Source organism: Myxine glutinosa, chromosome 14 (genome assembly GCF_964187855.1).
Source record: "Myxine glutinosa chromosome 14, kmMyxGlut1.1, whole genome shotgun sequence".
NCBI lineage: Eukaryota > Metazoa > Chordata > Myxini > Myxiniformes > Myxinidae > Myxine > Myxine glutinosa.
The window spans coordinates 7,191,824-7,215,973 of NC_136274.1; the positions used below are offsets into that span (position 1 = coordinate 7,191,824).

General features: G+C 47.9%; 1 protein-coding gene and 1 long non-coding RNA gene across 2 annotated transcripts in view; one reads left to right on the forward strand and one right to left on the reverse strand.

The window, feature by feature from the left end:
• The window catches only part of DNAH10 (dynein axonemal heavy chain 10), a 313,006-nt gene that overhangs the window by 18,852 nt on the left and 270,004 nt on the right, over positions 1-24,150 (forward strand). The gene's annotated exons all lie outside the window — the stretch shown is intronic.
• LOC137439398 (uncharacterized) lies at positions 11,989-24,013 on the reverse strand. The gene is made up of 3 exons (XR_010986917.2): positions 23,806-24,013; positions 20,341-20,477; positions 11,989-13,997 (listed from the first exon to the last, which is right to left on the reverse strand). It is a non-coding gene; the product is annotated as an uncharacterized LOC137439398 (long non-coding RNA).

Here is a 24,150-nt window from a genome sequence, read left to right on the forward strand (position 1 = left end):
CCGGGCGCACAATGGCGGACTCACGCACGCTCCCCTCGGCGCCCAGTGGCGCACAGTCCTCGGGTGGGAGACAAGGGGGGGCGGGGGGGGGGGGGAGAAGACAGGTGAGCGAGGGGTAAGGTCACAAGGGTACACATCAACAAGGCAATGCAAGACGAGGTGCGTACGGAGAGCGAAGTGAGAAAGCTCGTCCCAACCGTACGTCACCCCCCGTTACCTACTCTACCCTTGCCCTTACCCCATATGTACAAAAATCTACACATTTACAAATTCGTCACTAATGTCTCGTCTTCCCCATATTTCCCCTGTACCAAATTCGTCTTCACTCCCACTAATCCAAAATTTGCCATCACCAATTCATCATCAATACTCATAAGGAGGGAGAGATGGAACAACAGCACAATGTCACACCCACGTCATGATGCATCTCACAATCCAAAACATTTGCACAAAAATAATAAAAACAAACCATTGCATGGTGTGGAGTACCATCGTTACCTCAGGTGAGTGGATGTAGATGGTGCGAGGAGATCTCAACCCTAACTAACTTCTAAATGACATTAACACACTTTACACTACCCGGGGTCTTTACCTGCCAAACCACTGGCAATCTTACTCTATGTGGTTTTAAGAACCAAATTCCCATTGACCAAACTGTGGTGCTTCATCAATTTGGGGTCTCACTCCCCCGATTCAACTCCCTGTGCCCTTGCACAATTTCAGGACTGGGTCGTGTGGCTCTCCCAGCAGGTCGACCCACCTGCACACCTCCACCACTGCAGTTGCCTCCGAGCTTACCTGCTCCTTACCCTAACCTATCTACTGGGGAAGGCCCTCTGGCGCTCTCCCCACTCGGTGCCCTCTCTGGCACTGGGCTACCCGGGTCCGTCCTCCGGATCCTCGGGCCCCATCCACAACTCTAACGGCTCCCAGAGCCCACCTGCGGCCTCACCTGGCCGACATCCTCACAGTGGTGGAGTGCTCAACCAACCACACACACTAACAGGCCACACGCCCAGCCATTTCCACGTCACTAATGCACCCATCCAAACACCATTCTTCCACACGCACCACAGATGCCAATATCCAGCCACAATTTACCTGTACCCTCTACCTAACGCTTAAACTACCCTCCCCGGGTATTCGTGTTGGGGTCCACTTTTCCCCCATTCACACCTTCGCACCATCCACTCCACTCCACAGTTTCCACCATACTCACTCCACCCCATCCATTCCACACCATATATTCCATACAACCATTCTCCATACACTTGTAGTTGCACACCTGTGCAATCACTCCTGGTGCTTCCTGCACCCTCCTTCCTCCCTGGACCATTTGGTCAACACAACACACAATCACCATCACTCGCTCATACACTGCTCCATACACTTCCACGCTCAATACAACTCACAATCACCTTCTCACAATACACTCCTGAGTACACCTCCAACACTCACACGGCATCATCTGAACTACCTGGTGCCCTGCTAAAACTCGCGCTTTCCCATCGCCCCTTACATTATTGCGCTCCCTCGTCATTATCATCCAACTACCCTCTCTATGTCCCCACTACCTGTCCAAAGTCGCTTCCTGAAACTTACCGTTACCTATGGTCATCTTCTCTAGATCCCTATCATTATATCCTAACCCTCCCGGGCTAGTTTTCACTGCCATAAACCCCATAAAACTACTGCTCCCTTGCCCCCGCTGCGAGAGATGGCAGAGTTGCCATCCCACCACAATGGGTATCTCTCACTACCAATTTGGCCCATCCAATTTCAGCCAATCAAAAATTTGCCAATCATCTGCCAATCATTCTACCAATCATCAATCTGCCAATCATCAAATTTTGCTTTTCAATTTTGGGTCCAAAACACTATCATCATTACAGTCCGCTATATCTGAGCCTCGGTGAGTCATGACATCATTAAAACTCGGCTTCGCACAGCCGAGCAATGAATTCGGGTGGTTTGGTCGCCTGCAGTTGGATCCGTCCGGCATTCACGATTCTGGGGAGGAGGCATGCTCGGGCCGAGATTCCACGCATCATCGCGGCGCGGCACCTTCCGGTCTCTGGCCCGATGACTGAGGCTCGCCTGGTCGGAACCCCGTCCCCACCAGGGGGGCGAAGGTCCGACCTGGCTCCCCTCCCCCGGAATCGCGCCGATCGCCTCTCTGACGCGGCTCCGACCATTCAGTGCGGGCTCCGACCTGAATCGTGCACGAAGCTCCGAAGCGTGGCGACGCAGCATCGATCCGCGCGAAGCTTCGCATCCAATAAAGCGCGCCGCGCACCGAGCGCCCGCTATCCGTCGCCCTAACTGCTAACCCGGTCAACGTCGATGCTTCACTCGCATGCCCACACGCACACGCGACCCTTTCCACACTCACCAAGCCCGGCGTTTCAACGCCGCCCGTCCATTCCACACACTCCGTCCATTCCACCAACGCACTCCCTGTTACACACCACACCTCCCACGCACCTTCTTGCGCACACTCGTCGTTCGCACACTTCGTTCCACACCTCTCCTCCGTTACGTCCCCCGTAACACTCACCATGGGCGTGCACTCTTGCATCCACCCACTAACGCGCTCCGATGTGCCCTCCCGCACACGCGCCACAACCAACTCAGGTGTGCTCCCTCGCACACTCGCCATACATTCCAGGTGTGCATTCTCGCACCCACTCCACCACCAACTCACTCTCCATGTCACCCTCATTTTCGCACGTACACTCCGTATCGCTCTCACTCCCTTTGTCACACTCCGTACACCCCGACGTGCATTCTCGCTCGCACTCGGTATCACTCCCACACTTTATAACACGCTCACTCTTTGATGCACACTTTTTCCTCACACGCGCGCCATTTCCACTCACACGGGACCCTTCACCAACGCCCAGGTGCCATATCGATCCCAATCGCGCGACAATTCTCTTTGCACCGAACACTTTCCTACAAAATCTACCCGCACAACATACAGCACGACTCACCTGGGGGATCCTTTTCTCCACGCGCACCTGCAAATCTTTATAAGGATTAGCAAGTACGGCATCAGGATGTGCATTCAGACTTTGAGCAATATCCATCTCTCCCTTCAATTCCCGGGCTACCTCCGTCGTCGTTTCAATTTCAACCATAACTATTGCTCTTTCTTTATTCACCTCAACGACCGCTGGCTTTATTAAAATTCCCACTTGTACCTCAGCGGTCGCCGGCTTCCCCATACCCCGGGTCGCGATCTCTATACCCGTCATTTTACCCGTGCTTTTCTCCGCTTCGCTCAACCAGTGCTCCTCGACCCGCTTTACCTCCTCGTGCACCCTTGGGACCCTCTCACCCGATCTGCCCCCAAGGTTCTCCCCACACTTTTGTATCCTCTCACCCATTCTGTCCCCAAATTTACTTATTTGCTCACCCCGAGCAGCTATCTTATTATTTAGCTTTTCCAATCCCTTCATGATTTGCGCCATGAGGGCTTGCATGTCGAAGCCTGCCGGTACAGTGGGCTCGGCTACTGCGGCCACGTGCGCTGCGCCACTTGGTGCTGCTGCCTCCTCGTGCGCGAGGGCGCCATCTTGTGTACCTGAAGCCCCCTCAACCACATCCTCATTTCTCTCCTCCTCCATGTCCTCCCTCTGGTCTTGGGTTACCCCTAACCCTTCTATCTCTCCCACCGGCACCCGATCGCCTTGACCCTCCATGGCACGATTTTAATTTAGATGTTATTACAATCTCGGCCGCTCCAAATTTTGACCAAATTTTTTTTTTTAGATGTTTAAAAATTTGGTTCGGGCCTCGAATCTCACTCCCAGACACCAATTGTTGCGGAACCCAACGTCGGCCTCTGTTCCCCCTTAGAGGGGGGATTAATCCCCTCTTCTATAACTGACCGACGTGGTCCCTGACACTGCACAGCTACCCCTGGGAAAGGTAGGTGCACAGCCCCGTTCGTACCGCGGACAGATGTTAATTGCCGAGCGGTTTTTAGCAACCGCGGCACGAACTATTAACAATTACTAGACCCGATTCCTTGAACGTTGGCCAAATCGTGCCACAGGTTTTCAATGGGGAAAAGACAAAGACGAAGGATGTGAAAAAGAAGAAGACAAAAGGTTGGAAATACAAATATAATTAATTACTACTATTATGTACAATCAAAAGAAACCAAGGGAGAAGGAAGAATAAGAAATTAAAGACAGAAAGAGGGACGGACCAGAAGGACACAGTGAAACTCTAGCTTATACAGACTTACTTATAACCCAGGACAGAACACACAAAAAAACTCACGTACACAAAAGGATGGAAGGACAGGAATGGTTTGGGACGGCAGAGGAGGGTCCAGGTAGATGGTGGCGTCGAGGTTCGGCTCCAAGCGCGCGCTCCGATCCACGCTTTGGGGTCGAGGCGAAAACCCGGCAAACACAGCTCCGCTTCGCGTCTCACCGACCGGCAATAGGGCTTAGAGGGTCTCGGCCTATTGCCGCAATACAGGCACCCCCTCACGTCTCTCCCTCTTTCCTCAATCGTCTCTTCGTGCCGCCGTGGGGACGTCGCGTGCTTTCCCATGACTCATCTGAGGTGGGGGGCGTCACGCTGCGGGTTATATCGGCCACACCCTCTAACCTTTTCGAACCTCCCCGATCGCTCTTCCTCCGCCCTCTCAAGCCAAACCCCTCGTGCTTGGTTGGTTGTAGGGGCTCTCCTGGCCCCACCCTCCGATGACGAGGTGGAGACACGCCTTTCTTTCCCCACTTGACCGCGTGCGTAATGGAGGTTTTGCGGCGAAAAACCACAACTCCAAAGCAGCAGCGGAATGCAGAAAACCGCCCAATGCAGTTGGTATGACAAAAGGGGGATGTGCAGGGAATCTACCTTGTCTGAATTCGGTGCAATGGAGTGTTAATTAATGGAAGACACAGCCTTAATCTAATACACATAATAAGGAGATAACTACTGAACAAGGAGGAAATCTATGATTAGCTACATGTGGTATATGGAATAACTAACGGGAACGACCTTTGACCTTTATACATAACAAATGGAGGAAGGAGGGTGATATTTTACAACAACACAAAAAAACCCAATTCTCAAATCCATAACAATATATTGTTACGAATTTGAGAAAGTGTAAAGAATGTGAGAATTATGGTTTTGTTGTGTGTAACTGACCCTCGTAATGTAAAGAAAGGTCGAAGCTCGTCCTCAGTTAATTCCATAAACCTACACACAGGACACCATATATCCTTTTAAATAGTTAGTCCCTTATTCTATGTAGGCTAAGGATGTGTTTCCCAATAGGATGACTCTTCATTGCACCGAATTAAATAAGAGTAGGCCCCGTCGACGCCCCATGGCAGCTTCCAAGTGCGACGTTTGCTGCAATTGACTCTTTAGGCACTTTGCTGCATTTTCATCTGCCGTCCACTTTGCTGCATTTGACTCCATTACGCACGAGGTAACGACGAAGAAGAAAGGCGGGTCTCCACCTCGTCATAGAGGGGAGGAGTAAGTCGGCCCCGCTCATCCAACCCAGAACGAGGGGTTTGGCTTGAGAGGGCGGAGAGAGAACGCTTGGGGGAGGTTCGCAAAGGGTGAAGGGCAGGGCCTATATAATCCGCCGCGGGACGCTCCCCACTGAGATGAGCTGAGAGGAGAGATGAGTTCTGAGTCCAGGAGATGCGCTGGAGATGAGCAGGTGTGACCAAGCCGCCGTGAGACGTGCCGCGCTGCAGGAAAAACGGACTGAGGCAACGCAAGGAGCGCGCGAGGCAGCAGTATGGAGAAAGGAACTTCACCCGCGCAGTTTGGGACCAACGACCGCGGCTCGGCTTCTTGACGGCGGTGCCTTCTGGCCCGACCGTGCCCAGTACCCGCTGAACCTTCCTTGCCTCTCAAAGCCACCCATCTCCAAGCCAATCATTCCTGCCTGCATTTCCCCGTGTAAGTGTGATCGTCCGTCTCTTTAACGTTGTCCTGGGGTTTATTAATTAAGCTTGTATAGGTAAGCTAATGATTTCACTGTGTTTCCTGCTCCTTCCATTTTCTATATATAACCTTGACTGCTCTCTTTGCTTTGGCTTGTGTAAATAATTAATAAATCCTGTTATTCCTCCGTACTTCTTCTTCTTCTTCATTCTCGTTCGGTCGCTTTAGTGGTTTCAATATTGAGTGTACGTGGCACGATTCGGCCAACGTTCAGGATCGGGTTTAGTGAAGGCTAATGACTCGAACTTCGGGTTGCTAAAAACTGCTCGGCAACTAACGAGACCATCCAAACCGGGGTTCGAGCGGTACTTGTCTCCCTAGTCTGCGGAGGGACGGATAAAGGTATTCGGGATAGACCCTGGGCCCATAACCCTGATCGGTTCCATCCCGCGGGATAGCGTTACAAGTACAAGGATAGGGGAGACGGCCAGCTTAACAGGACAAGGGGCTAATCCCCCCTTGCTAACGGGAGAGCCGTCCCCGTATCCGTAACAATATATATATATATATATATATATATATATATATATATATATATATATATATACAGTGTGTGTGTGTGTGTGTGTATATATATATATATATATATATATATATATATATATATATATATATATATATATATATATATACAGTGTGTGTGTGTGTGTGTATATATATATATATATATATATATATATATATATATATATATATATATATACAGTGTGTGTGTGTGTGTGTATATATATATATATATATATATATATATATATATATATATATATATATATATATACGTATATATATATATATATATATATATATATATATATATATATATATATATATATATATATATATATATATATATATATACACATATATATATATATATTGTTACGGGACCGCGGCGAGGATGTTGTTTGCCGAGCGGATGGCCGCCGCGCCCGAACAGTTACCCCGACTAACCCGATTCCTGAACGTTGGCCGAATCGCGCCACAGATATTCAATGGGGAAAAGACAAAGGCGACACGGATGTGAAGAAGAGGAAGACAGAAGTAGGGAATACGAATATAATTTATTTGCTATTTACAACCAAAAGTAACCAAGGAGAAGGAAGGATAATAAAATAATTTACAGAAGAAATCAAAGAGACACAGTGAAAATCGCTAGCTTATCTAAACAGGCTTAACTTAACCCAGGACAGAACAAACAAAGACGGACTCACACGGGGAATTGCAGAGTGGATTGGCTGGAAGGAGGTGGGTGGCTGGAGGGGGAGGAAGGCACGGAGCTGGCTGGAGCTTGATCCCGCACGGGACGTCGGGCTGGACCTCGACGGCCGCCGATGCCACCGATCCTGTCGTGTGCGCGGGGTAACGGGTCGGAGCTGCTTGGTGGAGCCAACGCTGCTGGTGGGGGGTCTGGTGTGACGGGTTCTCTCTCCCTCTCTCACAAACTCCCAGGACTCTCTTTAGGCTTGTCTGTGTTCTGATCTCCTCCCTCCTCGACTCTCCTGGGGGCGTCTGCCACGGGTTATATCAGCCTCACCCTTGAGCCTTTTGCGAACCTCCCCCAAACGTTCTCTCTCCGCCCCCTAAAGCCAACCCCTCGTTCTGGGTTGGTCGGCAAGGGCTGGTTCACTCCTCCCCTCTATGACGAGGTGGAGACACGCCCTTCTTCCCCGACCTTACCTCGTGGCCAATGGTGGTTTTGGGGCGATTCGAGCTAGCCCCAGCCAAAGGGCAGCAATGGCGAATGAAGAAAACCGCCCAAATGCAGTTGGCAATTGCAGCAAACCTGGCAAACCTGGCACTTTGAAGATGCCATGTCGGAGGGATCTACTTTATTTAATGCAGTGCAATGGAGTGTCAAATTAATGGAAGACAAATCCTTAGCCTAATACACAGAATAAGGATATAACTACTGAACAGGGAGATATGGTGTCCTGCGTGTATGCTTTATGGAATTAACTACGGGAACGCCCTTTGACCTTTATACAACAACAAATGCAGGAAGGAGGGTGACTTTTTACAACTATTCACTACACAATAAATAAATAAAAACATTCTCATATCCACAACAATATGTATGGTATATATGTTGGAACCCATCTGTGGATCGGTCCCATCGGCCGATGGGTCTGACCCGTTTGCGGATCTGCAGATGGGCGACCCATCTGTGGATGCACGAGAAATGACAATGCAGACCCATCGGCCGATGGGTCTGCGCCATCTGCGGATGTGTTGTTCACCTTGAAGGAATGTGTATGCATCAATGGTGGATGAGTATGTTTATTTGAACCTAACAATAAGCAATTGATGTCATAAATGTTTATAAAGCAGTCCGTGACATGTGGTTTGTCGATAACCGTTTGTCGATAAGATAAAAATAAGATAATGTCGCTCCATTTAAAAACGCTGGTCTACTTCGCTGGTGGCACTGGCAGACTCAGCTCTCCATTGTTTATATAGCAATTCCTGGCATGCCTTAATCACCCCAAAGCTAAAGATGAAGGTGTGGCTTCGTAATCGGGGCATTGTCAATTATAGGCCTATAAACACAATAACGCATTGTGTGATTCTATGAGGCCCTCAGTGTGATTCTATGAGGCGCTATGTGATTCTATGAGGCCCTCAGCGATGGGTCTGACCCGTTTGCGGATCCACAGATGGGTCGCCCATCTGCGGATCCGCAAACGGGTCAGACCCATCGGCCGATGGGACCGATCCACAGATGGGTTCCAACATATACACTACATGGCCAAAAGTATGTGGACACCCGAACATCACTTTTTGGTCTTTTGGGTTATTGAGGACTTTTGGGTCATCTGGGTTTTTTGGGTGCTTGGGCTCTTTTGGGTATTTTGGGTCCTCGGGGACATTTGGGTCATTTTTGGGTCCTTTGGGTCATCTGGATCTTTTGGGTCCTTGGGATGGTCAGCTTCAGCCGAGAATGGCTGAAGTTATCTAATTCAAGATATGTATAATGTCTTATATATAAGGTTCAGGTTCAGGTATGTATAAGGTTCAGGTTCAAGATATATAAGGTTCAGGTATGTATAATGATGTAAATATTAACTGATTAGATTTTGGGTTCAAGAGGTCAAAGGTTAAATGTGAAAGTCTGTAATAGGTCTATAACTTGGGAATGGCTTAAGGGATCTAATTCAAACTTGGTACAGATATTTATAATGATGTAAAGATTAACTGATTACATTTTGGGGGTTCTGAGGTCAAAGGCCAAAGGTCAGAGGTCATGTCAGTTAAACATGTGAGAACTTATGAACAGCAGAAGGGATTTAAATTAAAACTTGGTACAAGTATGTATAATGATGTAAACAAGAACTGATTACATTTTGGGGTCAAGAGGTCAAAGGTCAGAGGTCATGTCAGGTAAAAATGTGATAACTTGGGAATAGCTGAAGTGATTTCATTTAAACTTGGTACAGGTATGTATAATATTGTAAATATTAAGTGATTAGATTTTGGGTTCAAGACGTCAAAGGTTAAATGTGAAAGTCTAATAGGTCTATAACTCGAGAATGGCTGAAATTATCTAATTCAAACTTGGTTCAGGTATGTATAATGAGGTAAATATTAACTGATTAGATTTTGGGTTCAAGACGTCAAAGGTTAAATGTGAAAGTCTGTAATAGGTCTATAACTTGGGAATGGCTTAACGGATCTAATTCAAACTTGGTACGGTACAGATATTTATAATGATGTAAAGATTAACTGATTACATTTTGGCGGTTCTGAGGTCAAAGGCTAAAGGGCAGAGGTCATGTCAGGTAAACATGTGAGAACTTATGAACAGCTGAAGGGATTTAAATTTAAACTTGGTACAGGTATGTATAATGATGTAAACATGAACTGATTCCATTTTGGGGTCAAGAGGTCAAAGGTCAGAGGTCATGTCAGGTAAAAATGTGATAACTTGGGAACACCTGAATGGATTTAAATCAAACTTGATACAAGTATTATAATGATGTAATAATGTGGGCGGAGGCATATCAGTCGACGTCGTGGCGTCAGAGTGCCGTTCTAATTTACAACTATAAAAGAGAGCGACACGTCTGTCTGTGTCGGCATTTTTCACAGAGATGGCTGTACGGATATTCATCAAACTTTCAGAGGTTCATCAGTGAGTGTCGAGGAGTGTTTTAGGGGGGGGGGGGGGTTTGGGGGGGATTTATTTTTAAAAATCGCTCAAGTGCCCAAACCTTTTTGTTTAATGACAGTTATATACATGTACACATTTGCATAAATGAATAAAAAACAATCATCAGACATTTGAACACAAATAATAAAACAATTCCGAAAGCGGTCGAAGTTGGTGGTAAGGCTTCTTCTTCTTCCTGAACGTCATCATACTTAACTCAGAAACGTAATCAATGGCACATTCACCAGCATATAATCAACGAAAAGGTAAAACGATGGATTCTGATTTGGATGTAATTGCTTTTCCATTACATTTGCCCTCATTTCAAATAGGTTAATGTTTCTTTTTCACTTGAGCAACACTGGGTACTCCAGCTATGAGCACATATATACTTTACTCAGGGTACAAATACAAATACAACTTTGTCCTGGGGGGTAACATAGGCTATGTGGCTGCGGCCTCATTCGGGGGTATGGGGGAGCGGGAGAGGGGCGTAAATTCTCTATGTAAATGAGTACCATGTAGAACCACAAGGTGATGGTGACAGAGGGCATTACAATTTCCTTTTTTTACCTGGGCAACACTGAGGTTATGAAGCACTCTTTGCATGGGAATAAATTTCCTCCTTCCCTTCACCCCCTCCCCCAAAACAGAGGGGGCTGTCAAAGCCCCCCCCCCAAATATGTATATGTAGTATATCTTTGCCCTCCCTCTCCCCTCACCTTCCTCTCCCCTCCCCCTTCCACTCCCCCTCCCCAAAATTAATTTGCTGAAGAATTCCAATTTTTGGGTTATTTATCAGCAATAAACTCAAAATGTATCCAAATGTATCAAAACAATATAGCGTCCGTACGTCCATTAACATTTGACCAAAACATCTCACAAAGTACCAGGCCAATATGGATCAAATTTTTTGGTACGATGTATCAGCACAGCAAGGGCTCATGGGGTTGTGCTCTCCATCCAGATCTGCCCACTATAAGAGGCTGAAAAGGGGTGGGGGGGAGGGGGGGGTTTGACACAAATTCAAGTAATTTGTTTTAAAATCTTCTCAGAAACCGTGCGGAAATAACTGTCCCCCACAGGGACATTGAGTACCAGCTTGCTGGGATGAATGATCACGGTGTGTACCCCGGTTTAGAATAGGTACACCGTATCCCTGCGCATTGTAAGAGCGTGACCAAGGGTTGGCATCAGGAAGGGCATCCGGCCATAAAAACATTGCCTCAAACAGGGAACCATGATTGTCATGGGGCCCGCAAGGCTAACCCCCGCTCTAGCGGGGAAAATGGCCTTAAAACGATCATTCTATATTCATATTCACAGGGCTATTTATTTATTGCAACATTAACCATTTATTTATTGTAAAATTGACCTAGCACGTGCGTTGCATTAATGTGGTGCAGAACATTTCAGAGCACTTAGCCCAGGGGTATAGTATTGTAAGAAAAAAAAAAAAAGAGTTTGACATACACACACACACACACACACCTTGTTCATATATATATGAATGTTCATATATATATATTGTTGTGGACCTCCCGAAGCCCGTTCCCATTACAAAGGGGGGATAAAGCCCCTTTTTCCCCCCCTGGGTATTCGTGTCCACGAGGCCGAATCGCCACTTCCGGAGCAAGCGTGAAAAAGGGTATCGGGTCAGCGTCACACGTACCTTTAACCCACAGTGCCACGCGAAAGCGGGGACCGAACCTCGCACAAGCCACACTTAATCGAGTACGCCCGAACGATATGTGTATCACGTGACTCGTGCCGTTACTTTTATGGAACCCGATTCGTGCGGTTCTAGTCGTACCATGCGAGGCCAATCAATGGAAGGGACGGGAACGGTCAAATAAGAGGAATAACACAATTTATTTACAATGTACAATGATTCGGAGAAGGAAAGGGGACACAGAGCAGAAGCTTAACCAATTTAACTTATCCCCAGACACAGGGCCCACTCCCGCACACGGGGAGAAGAAGAGAAGTAGTCCGCGGGCCAGACGTGCTTTGCCGTCGGTCGCTCCGGGGCAGCTCGCCCGACGTGGCTCTCTGGCGGTCACGGCACGTATGCAGAAGAATGCAGGCAGGGAGGAAATCGCGCGTCTGTGGCCCGGCACGGGTCGTTCTCTCGAGCGCGCAATTAATACAGCGCAGAGCGCAGGGCATGGGGCAAGTTCGTGTACAATCACGATAACCGGCAATTCAATGCACTCGTTCGGCGGCGCGTTCTCAAGCTCAACTCAACTCTGACTCTCACAGGGGCTCCGATGCTACTGAACTGAGAACTTGAACTCATCTCTCGTCTGAGGTGGGGGGACTCGGAGCAGGGTTTTATGGCTCTGCCCCGGCCCTACACGAATGTTCCAAACCCCACCTCTCATCATCGTGGTTAGCCACTCCCCTCGAGCCCTGATTGGCGGCTCATTGCTTACCGGCCACTCCTCCTGCAGCTCCTCCCTTTGGCCTCGCTAGACTTGTTCAGGCCTGCCACGTGGCATGCTATCGCCAAAAGACCGCCCTACTCACGGGCCTGCTCAACGCAAAACTAACACAGGACAGGACTATGCTTACATTCACTAAGAAATAACTGAACTATCGCGAGGCTTCATGTTGTGGTGCATCTACGTACGAGGGGGATTATCCTTTATTCCAAAAGCACAACACTACACCCTTCTCTCGCCAGACTCGTCCCGAGTCGAACCCACCAATGGAACAACTGGTAGAGCCTGACATGCAAAATTAACCTTACTTTTAAATGTGACACATAGGTGTGGTTCCCCCTCGCATTTACTCTGACCCATGTGTGCGACAGTTTTAACACTAAATATGTCCCTCCTATTGCGTTGAGCAGCTATCTAACAGCTTCACGACTACCCGAGTATTTCCGGAATTTTCAAACTAAACACATAGCCGGTGGGCAGCATTCTTATATTTACAAGCATGTATATTTACAATTCTATGACCCAGGACCTGTTCTTTTTGGAAGAGAAGATTGGAGGGGAGAGAAACACAACAAAACACACTCATAAATGGCACTTGCTGCTTGCATCTTGCTTCTTGCTGCTTCCGTGTGCGTCTAACAAACCGGCTGGCCCCCTGACCGGCATACAGGCCATTTGAAGCATCAGGGCCATCTAAACTTGCAGAACTTCTCATCCCTAGCACACAATAATAAAGAAAATGCTTTTATTTGTTTTCCATTGGCCAGCAGGGCCGTTCTCACGTGGTCCAACTGCGTGGCATCAATGCCACTCAACCAAGTGGTCCTAAGGTGCAAGATGATTTTGCAGCAAGACGCTGCACGGCCATGTGCAAGGCCACAAGGCTTGTGGTCCATGAGTGTGACAAGGGTGCAGCAAGGTGGTTTGTGGCAGCAAAGTGCTGCACAGGTTGGCTGCACAGGTGGAACAAGGACATGGCAGCAAGATGCTACGCATGCACACTTGAGAGGTATGTCACGATCGCGCGTGTTGTAGACCATGGAAGTCCATTAATGTTTCAGATCCGCAACGAAGACGTCTGGTCCGAATGAGGATGTGCTCCACAGAGGGCCTGCCACCTCCCCTGCAGAACTGGCTCCCCCCACTCTCGCACAAATGCAGTCCTTGCAGATCTTTGAGGTTAATCGAGGTCCATGCTAATGAGAGCCCGTTCATGCTGTTGTTCTGGGGAATACATAGCATCATCAATATCTTGTGTCATCTGTTCCTGTTCAGAGCACAGAGCATAATAATCCGAAGGAAAGAGAGAAACTTCCTTTGTGTCAAAGTCGTCCAGGGACGCATGCTCGGCATCGGGATCCAAAGTATCAGGTCCTTCGGCGGTCAGACCCAGAGTCAGGTCGACCGGGGTCGCGCAGCTGTGAGATTGTAATACATAAGAAGCATTAGCCAATTCCCGTAGGGGTTTTTCAAAATCATCACAGTCTTCAGAAGCGACGATCACATCAGCATCGCCCAGGCACTCGTTCAGGTCGACGGCCCAGGACCCGGTCAGATCGGCGGCCAAGACCATGGTCTTCGCCGGTGGTTTTTTTCGATGTCCATCCTGAAAAATATTTACTTACACACATGACCACTAAGGCCTTCATTAGTGCCCCCCAAATTACTACCCCAATTACCACCGCAAGTGCGGTCAACAACCACTTAACTATTGTGCCTGTCCATCCTTTAAACCAATTGGTAAGCCAATCAACCTTCAAAGAGTTTTCACATGCTATTCGATCAACAGTCAATGCGTGGCTAGTCTTTCTCAATCTTACTATTGCGGCTGACACCCCTTCGGATGGATCACGGCGAGGTCATGTCTTTTCGAAGCTGTTCCATGCGCTCACGCTTTCGAAGCTAAGTGATCTTTCACATTTGTGTTTTTGGCGTATCTTTATCTTTCTTTCGGTGTATGTACCTATTGGGGTGACTTTAATAGGTTTCTCGGTGTTGGTTTTTCATACCTGTGTACAGAATCGTCGGTTTTTTTCATATCGTGTATTCTGAGGCCTAGTGTAGTGCTAGTAGTAGTAGGCTACCGTGTCCTCAGACCTTGGCTTGAGGCTTTTGTTTTTTGTCTCAGCGGTTCTTCGATCGCGCTGCAACTACTGTCGGTCTCTGTTTTTCACGGTCCTTTCACCCATACTCCCTTGTTTTAAAATCTCCAAAAAAAAAAAAAAAATTTTTTTTTCCTTCCCTGTTCTTATCCGCTTGTACGTTCTTATTTGTTCTTTCGTTCTTCGTTCTTTTGCTCTTTCGTTCTTCGTTATTTGTTCTTTCGTTCTTCGACCACGTTGTTCGAGATCACATGATCAAGTTGTTAATACATGTTTCATCTGTCCCCTGAAGAACTTTATTATTATGTCATATTCTATGACACTTTTTTCTACTTCTTCTATAAAAGGATGCTTTCGACTTGCTCACCAATTCTATTCATTCGAAAAAAAAATTCCATCTCTTACAGTGCATCTTTCATTCATTCCATAAACTCTCCAGAACTCCACCCATCCTTCAGCGTCCTCAAACGTATTTTTGACTGGAATGTCTCAAGAAACTCATTTTGCAATAAATGTTCGTTTCCCATAAATCGTACACTTTTCAAAATCCAATCTCACCCCTCCCCTCCAAATCTTCCCCATCACCCATCTCTGTCAAATCTTCCCCCTTGCCCCTCCCCCCCAAATCTTCCCAAACACCCATCCCTTTCAAATCTCCCCCCCTGCCCCTTCCCTCCTAAACTCCCCCCACACCCCTCCCCTCTGAGACTCTCCCTCACTCCTCCCCTCCGAGACTCCCCTCTCACCCCTCCTCCTCAAAGCGTCCTCCCCGCTTCTTCCCCCTTCCAACTTTCACCTTCATCTTCCTCAACCTTCTGCCTCACTCTTCCCCCTCCTCAAATAACACCTCACTGCGCCTCACCCAAACACCATCAAACCTTTTGTCCACCCCATTCTTCCCTTTCTCCAAGCTATTCTGTAATCTCTGACACACCTGCAACAGCTCTCCCTACCTCTTCCTCCTCTTCCACATCCTGCCCTACCGCTCCCCCCCCCCTGTTCTGTATCCGATGCTCCCCCTTCCTCTTCCTTAACAGTATGGACCTCAAACATCCGGGGCCTTCGCTCAAACTTAACTGATCTCTCCATACAGGTTGCTTCTGACAAACCAGACGTGATCTGCTCAACAGAAACCTTCCTCCTTCATGATGTCTCTGATTCCTTGGTATCTCTCCCAGGTTACTCCCTCCTCCGGTATGATAGACCTGAGCCTCGTCCTGGAGGTGGGGTTGCTATCTTTATAAAAAACTCTCTTCCTCACTCGCCCTGCACTGCCCTCTCTCCACCTCACCCCCAGGAATACCTTTGGCTACGGCTTCCCCTTCGCTCCCACCTTTTGTTCATATGCGTGTTGTACCGTCCACCAAACAGTGATGACTCCATCTACATCTCGCTGTCTGATAATATGGACCAACTTCTATCTACCCATCCCAACTCTCTCTTCCTCATATGTGGTGATTTCAACTGTCACCATGCCAGTTGGCTGGGGGTGGGTACCTCTCTCACCAGCCATGGCTCTTCAGCAAAGGACTTCTGTGACTCACTGGGACTGACACAATCTGTCAATTTCCCAACCCGGATCTCAGTCAACGGAGAATCTTCTCTTCTGGACTTGGTTATGACTAACTTCCCTGAAAATGTCTGCTGCTCTTCTTCTGCTCCAATCGGCTCTTCTGATCATGTGCTTGTTAAAGTGGACATCTCTCTGACCATTTTCAGAGAGCCTCCTCAGCGTCGACGAGTCTGGCATTTCACTCAGGCCAACTGGCACGGTCTTCAAGCAGCCATCAATCATCTGGACTGGTCTCCCATCTCTACTGCCTCTGACATCAACTCATCCTGGGAATTCTTCCAAAGTAAATTGCTCTCTCTCATGCAGATTTATCCCTTCTCGTCTTCAGTTGTCATACCCTTCCTCCCGTCCATGGTACACGGAATCTTGTGGTGAGGCTATTGCCCAGAAACAACTTGCTTTCGTCTCCTGGAAAGCAAATCCAACGGAAGGAAATCTCATTTCCTTTCACAAAGCCCGAAACAAGTGTGTGTCCACCCTCAGGAGAGCCAGGAAACAATATCTCTCCGTCCTCAGGACCGAACTCTCTTATGGCTCCCTCTTCCAAATCCTGGTGGCGTCTGGTAAAATCTGTTTCTGGTGTTTGTTCCCCCTCCATCCCCTCCCTCACCTTAAATGGCCACACGGCTGACTCCGCACGTGAAAAAGCCGAATGCCTCAACTCTGTGTTTGCCTCTAAATCTTGTGTCCCAAACCCATCCCTCTCTGTACCCACCGTACCCAGTCGTACCCAGCTGCTCCTGGACTCTGTGTCCTTTCCTCCTGACAAGGTGGAAAAGTGTCTGTCAACCCTCGACTCTGATTCTGCAACTGGACCTTACGGCATCAGCCCACGGGTCCTAAAATCATGTTCTTCCGCTCTTTCACTCCCTCTCTCTGTTCTCTTCACCCTCTCTTTTGCTCAAGGTCATCTTCCATCTGCTTGGAAATCTGCCAACATCACCGCTTTGCACAAAAAAGGTGCAAAAACAGATCCCAGCAACTACAGACCAATCAGCCTTCTCCCAATTATCAGCAAGGTCATGGAATCCATCATTGCTTCAGATATGAAATCTTTCCTCTTCTCCAATGGCTTGATCTCTGATCATCAATTTGGTTTCAGACCTGGACACTCCACTCTGGACATGCTGCTTCTGCTTTCTCAACAATGGATGGAGGTCCTCAATGCCAAACAGGAAATTAGAGCAGTCTCCCTTGACATATCACATGCCTTCGATACAGTCTGGCACCCCGCTCTGCTCACCAAACTCTCCTCTTTTGGTATCCATGGAAATCTCCACGCATGGCTGGCGGACTTCCTCTCTAGTCGTAGTCAACGTGTGGCCCTGAATGGGTTTCTCTCATCTCCTCTTCCTGTTCAGGCTGGAGTTCCCCAAGGCAGTGTTCTGGGCCCTGTGCTTTTTCTGGTCTTTATCAATGATCTCTCTGACTCTCTTGAAAATCCTCTCTATCTCTTTGCTGACGACTCTACTCTCTGTCGCTCCATTCTTCATCCCTCAGATCGGCAGTCTGCAGCCTCCTCACTCTCTGCAGACATTGACAAAATCACAGACTGGGCAAACAAGTGGAACATGTCTTTCAATCCTGACAAATCTCACACTCTTACGATGTCTCTCCGAAAAGACCGACTGGACAACCCTCCCATCCACTTTCTGAATAATCCTCTCCAAGAAGTTCTGTCACTCAAGCTTTTGGGTCTCACTATCTGCCATGATCTTTCCTGGAAAAACCACATTCCAAATCTGGCCTCCAAAGCCAGTCGCCGACTGGGCATCCTCCGTCGTGCGAAGTCCTTCCTTGGCACACCTGAGCTCCTCACCACATACAAGGCTTTCATCCGCAGCTCAATGGAATACTGCTCTCCCCTCTGGGCTGGTGCTCCTGCCTCACACCAAGCTCGCCTTCGCGCTGTTGAAACCAAAGCATTCAGAATCATTGGAATCTCCCGCGATGAAGCTAACTCCAAGGGCCTCTCACTCACTCACCGCAGGCAGGTTGGTGGTCTTTCCGTCTTCTACCGACTCCTCTCTGGCCTTGCCCCCCCAGCTCTCTCTGGGCTCTGTCCCGCAAATATTCCTACAGGTCGCACAAGATCTGCCTGCAACCCTCTTTTGGTTAAACTGCCAAAATCAAGACTCTCTGCTCACCTTCACTCCTTCATTCCTCTTTTCTCCCGCCTCTGGAACAAACTCCCTCACTCTCTTCAATCCCACTCCACCCTCCAAGTCTTTAAAACAGCTGTTCACCACCATCTCTTATCTTCCCCCATCCAAAACCTTGATCTTTTCTACCCCTGCTAATTTCACCCCAATTCCACTTTTTGAAATACCAACTTCTGTCCTGGAAGTCCTTGGTGTCCTTGTGCTTTATACTTCTCCCTCCCCCCCTCCCCCCCTTTCCCATGCCTCCTCCCCCCGGGCCCTCTCCCTTCCACACATCTCCCTGCTCTCGGATGTTGTGTTTGTGTGCTTCCCCTTTTCTCCCCATCTTGTCTTCCGCTCCCTCTTTTTGTGTATTTTGTTTGTCTGGTCGATTTGTTTGTGAAGTAAATGTTAGCTCTTTCACGAGCCTCGATTCAGTATACAAAAAAAAAAAAAAATCTGGTATGTATGTGCAATCTTTTCCTTCTACTACCCCGCATACACCTCCCTTCTCTGCCAAAAGCATAGCCAAAGCCACCCGATTCTGCATTACCATCGTGCACATATGAACTACCGTGTCCAATAATTTGGCGTGGGCTATGGCGGTATCGTTGGCCACCTTTTCCAAAGCTAGGGCTAACTTATCTATCCGGAAGCTATTCATAACTGTGCCTGCTCCTGGGAAAAGGTAACCCAGCACCTTTTCCCATCCTGCTCCGTGTAGTTTTGTGGTTCCATCTTCGTTCCACAGCACTGTTCTCTTGTGTCGCTTATTCCGGAACTTTGAATCTAGATTATCCAGTATCTTGACGTCGGAAAAAACCGAGCTGAGATAACATGTGCCACCTCAATTTTTTGGCTAAATAAGGGTATGCCTTAATCGCCGCATATAAACATTGTCCCATGGGGCGGAACCAGGTTCACCATTGTCACCCCATTGATCCTTCTAACCCCCCTAGAAAATATTATAGTCGATACATTGTGGTTGTGTTCATCCTGCAAGTCTATTCGTAGTTTAATCCCGGTGCTCCCCTTTTCCAACTTTCCGGGGAGAGTATGGGAGCATTCTGATTCCCCCATAAGCAAATGGCCGGAGCCCTGAAGGCAGACCATCCCTTTCTGTGGTTTGACTCAGACGGGGGCGGGCCTCTCAGCCACATGGGCAATCATTGAAGGGCGATAATAAAACTGCCGATTACAACTCTTGTCGTTATTAACTCCCTCCCTTTCCAAAGTGGTGACGAAACATGGGGGAATCGATAGGCTGTGAACAAAGATAATTAAGGGACAAGGGTAGCACTGTCATTTGTATTCCAGTGGTGCTGGTATGGGGAAATTGCATGCATGACCAGCACTGAGTCCTATTCTGGATAGCCGCCACCTGTCTTGCTACCTTCCAATATGTGTTTCCATTCTTTACTGGGGCCCCGTCCGGGGGGTTGCGGTGTGAGTATGATTTTGAAGTTTGCTTTCAATGGGCCATGTATCAGTCCCCTTTTCAACCAACCTTTACACCTAAACTTCATGAACATGCCTTGTTCCAAGTGTGTGCGCATCCGTATCCTCAAATTGGGTGACCCCCATTTGTATCCCGGCTGTTCCTCCACATGGAGTGTGGTTACCCCCCAAAATGATTGTGCGCAGACCTTTTTCAATACCTGTTTAAACCTACTGCCATTCAATGACGCTTCCCCAATGACGGTTCTCCACACACTATTATGGCCCCATTTGGATATTTCATGGAAACATGGTAGTGATATTTCCTGGTGTAGCGCTACGCTGAGTTGTTGCGGCAACAATTTTTCCCATGTTCCACTACTACCGTCTTATGTCGTCGCTGTCACCACTAGCGCATGTTACTGTTGCTATCAGAAGCATCATTCCTGTGGCCAAAAACATCATTACTGTGGTGTCGTGTCTGGTGCTTGGATCCAGGAAGGCTTACCCTCACAAAAGACTGCGGTTGGTGTAGTCAGCAATACCTGGAATGGTCCCGTCCACCTTGGTTCCAGGGCGTTCTTGCAAGTGAAGTGCTCCACGAGCACCTGGTCTCCAGCTTGGAAGGTGTGGATGGCCATGCATCTATTGGTTCGGGCACAATCTCTTGGATCAATCAATTGCGCAAAATTGTTGCATCCAACAGAAACCATTATTCCAACAATTATTTTAAACAAACCAATTTTCCTAATCCCTCTCTCAGCATCTCATGCACCTGTTCCCTGCACCTGTTTCAGCCTCTGGTCCAATAGTTGCCCAATATCTACTATGACTCCCAATATCCCAATATCCCAATATCTACATTGAAATTCTGAGAAAATGCCCTCTGACAAATAGCATCTTTCAACTAGAATTTCAACTAGAATTACTACTAGAACAAGAAGAATTACTTCAACAATCCAACAAACCACCATTAACCTCCCCTTTTTTATTTATTTATTTATTTATCGTAAAGAAAAAAAAAAAAAAATGACCTGGTCCGTTTATTGAAAATAAAAATAGTTCTCATATGTCTTACTGTCGTCAAGTGTTTCTCCCTCACTGTGACTCACTCACGTCAATTCTCACTGTTTGTCTGAGTGCAGGTGTCCTGTTTTACTCCCTCCTCTGTTGGTATGTCTAGAGATGCCCTCTGTTGACAAGGGGACAATGATGTTGTCAACAACCAGGCCACAACATAAAACAGAGATCCGCAACATCCTGGCCGATTAACATGTCCACACTCGCCACCCGACGTTCTCCACACTGACATTGCACACGGCACCACAACAACAATTCCTTCCCCGCTGCCATTCCATTCTCAACCACATTTCCAGCGAAGATCACATCACTATATTTCACACTTTACCTCCCTGGAACAGCTGGTGGTCCTACGAGAGATGCATTCCGATGTTAAATCGCTCCAGCTCCTGAGCGCTCAATTGGCCCTCCATGGAATCGCAACATGGACTTCACAATCAGACAGACAGACAAACTGCATGCTCAAGTCCGGTCACAACCCTCTGAGATGTCTTACTCACAGACAGACAGACAGACAGACAGACAACAGAGGCGAACCACAAGCCCCAAAACCCAACCAGACTCGAACTCACTTCCGTGAAACCTGCAAACCAACCTCTATCTGGAGCCTCACAAAACATTATTTGGATTCCCTCCAAAGGTCGGGCATGTTTATTGCATTCCACGCAAACTGCAACCTTCACAACCTTTTGAGGCACACATAAATCTGTCTACACCTTTCCACAGTAATATGGGGCTTGGGTGTGAATCCTGACCGGTGATTCAACAATTGGTAGAAATTGCAAATATGTCTTAGAATTCTGCTCATGATTTAAGAAATATCAGATCACTCACAATTTTACAAGCAGGACTCGAACCTTTAGCTTAGTCCGCTCTGTAGGCCAAGCTTAAAATTTTATCAGCAGTACATTGTCACATCAGACAAAGCAACCCTCACAATTCTTAAGCATTCTGCCACCTTCAACCACACAAGGTGCCAGCCACACCTCAACCACACCGACAGTGCAGCCACAACCATACCGACAACCATATAGACAGAAAACCATACCGGAAGGTTTTTATCCCACGGATGGACATTAAATTCACATTTCCCTTCTGAAACCGTCAAATCTCAAATACTTTCCCTCATCCGCCTGTGGGGCCATGCTCACCACCCACGGGCACAATGCCAGCTTGCATGTCTCCTCCTCGCGCGGCAGCTCCATGCGTCTCCACTCTGAGCCCTTAATTTTGGCTGCCCACGAAGGTGCAGTCATTGTTCGGCTCGTTGCATCATTTTCCCGACCGCTGGTTGGTCACTTGTCGCTCCGATTACCAAATCTTATTATATTATAATTAATCATTGTGCTCTAAGAATCCGCACATTATATAAATCCTAGTTTCGCTTCCCAAGCCACTCGAAATGTCATCAATGTACACACATTAAATAGGCGCATTTCCCACTGGCAAGACGGAATCATTCTCTCGCCTCGCGATTCCCCGCGGCTCGTGCCTCGTCATGGGGGATCTGCCTGCACGTCTGCACTTCGCGTTACCACGTGGCTGGCTCCAAAAACAATCTTTCTGATTACACACGTATCCTCTCACCGAAATCTCTCTTTTGTTCACAAATTATGTACGCAAAGCGCTGCGAGATGATATTTGCAAAACTTCACACCAATACCCATCCACTTTGCATAATTTATGCAGACAAAACAAGTGGCCCTTTGTCAATCGTACACACGTCCATAAGTCGCCCAAGCACACACGTCAATGACACACATCCTTGCAAACACACACACGTCCCTACCGTCTAACCAAAAATTCGATTTAAATTCAAATTTGAGATCCCCAATCGGCCTGACGCAAGCAATTCAACGCGATGACGTCATGCCATCTTTGATTCAGTGCGCACTTTCACGCTTCCATACAATACACCTTTTGGCCCGACCCAGCGGTGTCAACAGTCGTAAAACTCAAGCACAACGACCCGAGTCAGTCCAGGAGAGGACTCCATATTCCTCCAAAGGCACACTTACATTGCAACATAAACATTGCAACATTGCAACATTACAGCATAAATTCATGCACACTAGTCCCTTTGTACAATCTTGTTCAACAATCCTCATTCATTCATGTTCCTCTCACACCATTCAAAGGAATGGGGATTTGAGGACGGGGTGAAAAGGATGGGGGCAGGGAGGGTGGTGCCTGGAGCCCGGGGACAGGGCCCAGGTCTTGGGAGGGTAGGTGTCTAGTAACTGCCTCCCCTGTCACCGGGTCTTGACCCTGAACCAGCGGCATCAGTCGCTGGTTTGCCTGCTTAACCATTTCCTTAATTGTTTGTTCCTGTACTTGATCTGCTTGCTTCCTCTGTCCTTGTAGCTTCAACACTTCTCCTGCCAGGCTAGCCTGTTTCACCGCTGACTGGCTCTTCATCGCTTCCTCTTTCCACCACCCTGAATATTTTCCAATAGTCGGGTGGGAAGGTTATCTTGTCTAGAGCTTCCTGGCTTGACCTTGTAGTTGCCACTACCCCTGCCAAGCCTACCTGGTACCCGTGCTCTTCCTTTTTTCTGGTCATGTCCCTCGGGTCTTCTTCGTAAGCTCGCAGCCTATACTTTCCCTGGTATGCAATGGCATACCCCATCTTGAATCTAGACTGCCCTTTCCTGGGAAGTTCTTGGTTTACCGGCATTGCCCTGCGGCTGCCTAGCCTCACTTTCCCCCTTCCTGCTAACTGACCCCTATCCTTGGTAGATCAATAAACAACCCGTCACTCCGGAACCAACTGGCCTGTACTTACAGTACTTGCAATTTGTTTGTGATACAAGCATGAGCAGCGCAACGGGGAACAGAACCTGGGTGAGGGAGCGGAGCTCAATTTGGAATATCTCTTAGCACCAAGGCTCACCTTAGCTCAAATCAAGTGCCGGCCTCTCCTCTCCGGTCTCCACAGGGTCTGTTCCTCCGGCCTCGCTCTGAGATGTATCCCACTTCTGACACCAGGATGTCGGGAATCGAACCAGGATTCACAACTAGAAATCAAGGAGTTACAAGCGTTTATTAAAATCCGTACACAGCTGCGGGAGATGTCAGGGATATCCAGCTCAACGAATAGTATAAGCCCCAGACACTCTCAAAGTAACTCGACAAAATGTGTTCCTTATATCTGTTCAAAAAGCCAGATAAAGATCTCCGCTAAAACTGCTTTCACAACACTTTGAGCAAAGGGGCAAAGAGTGGACAAACAGCTCCC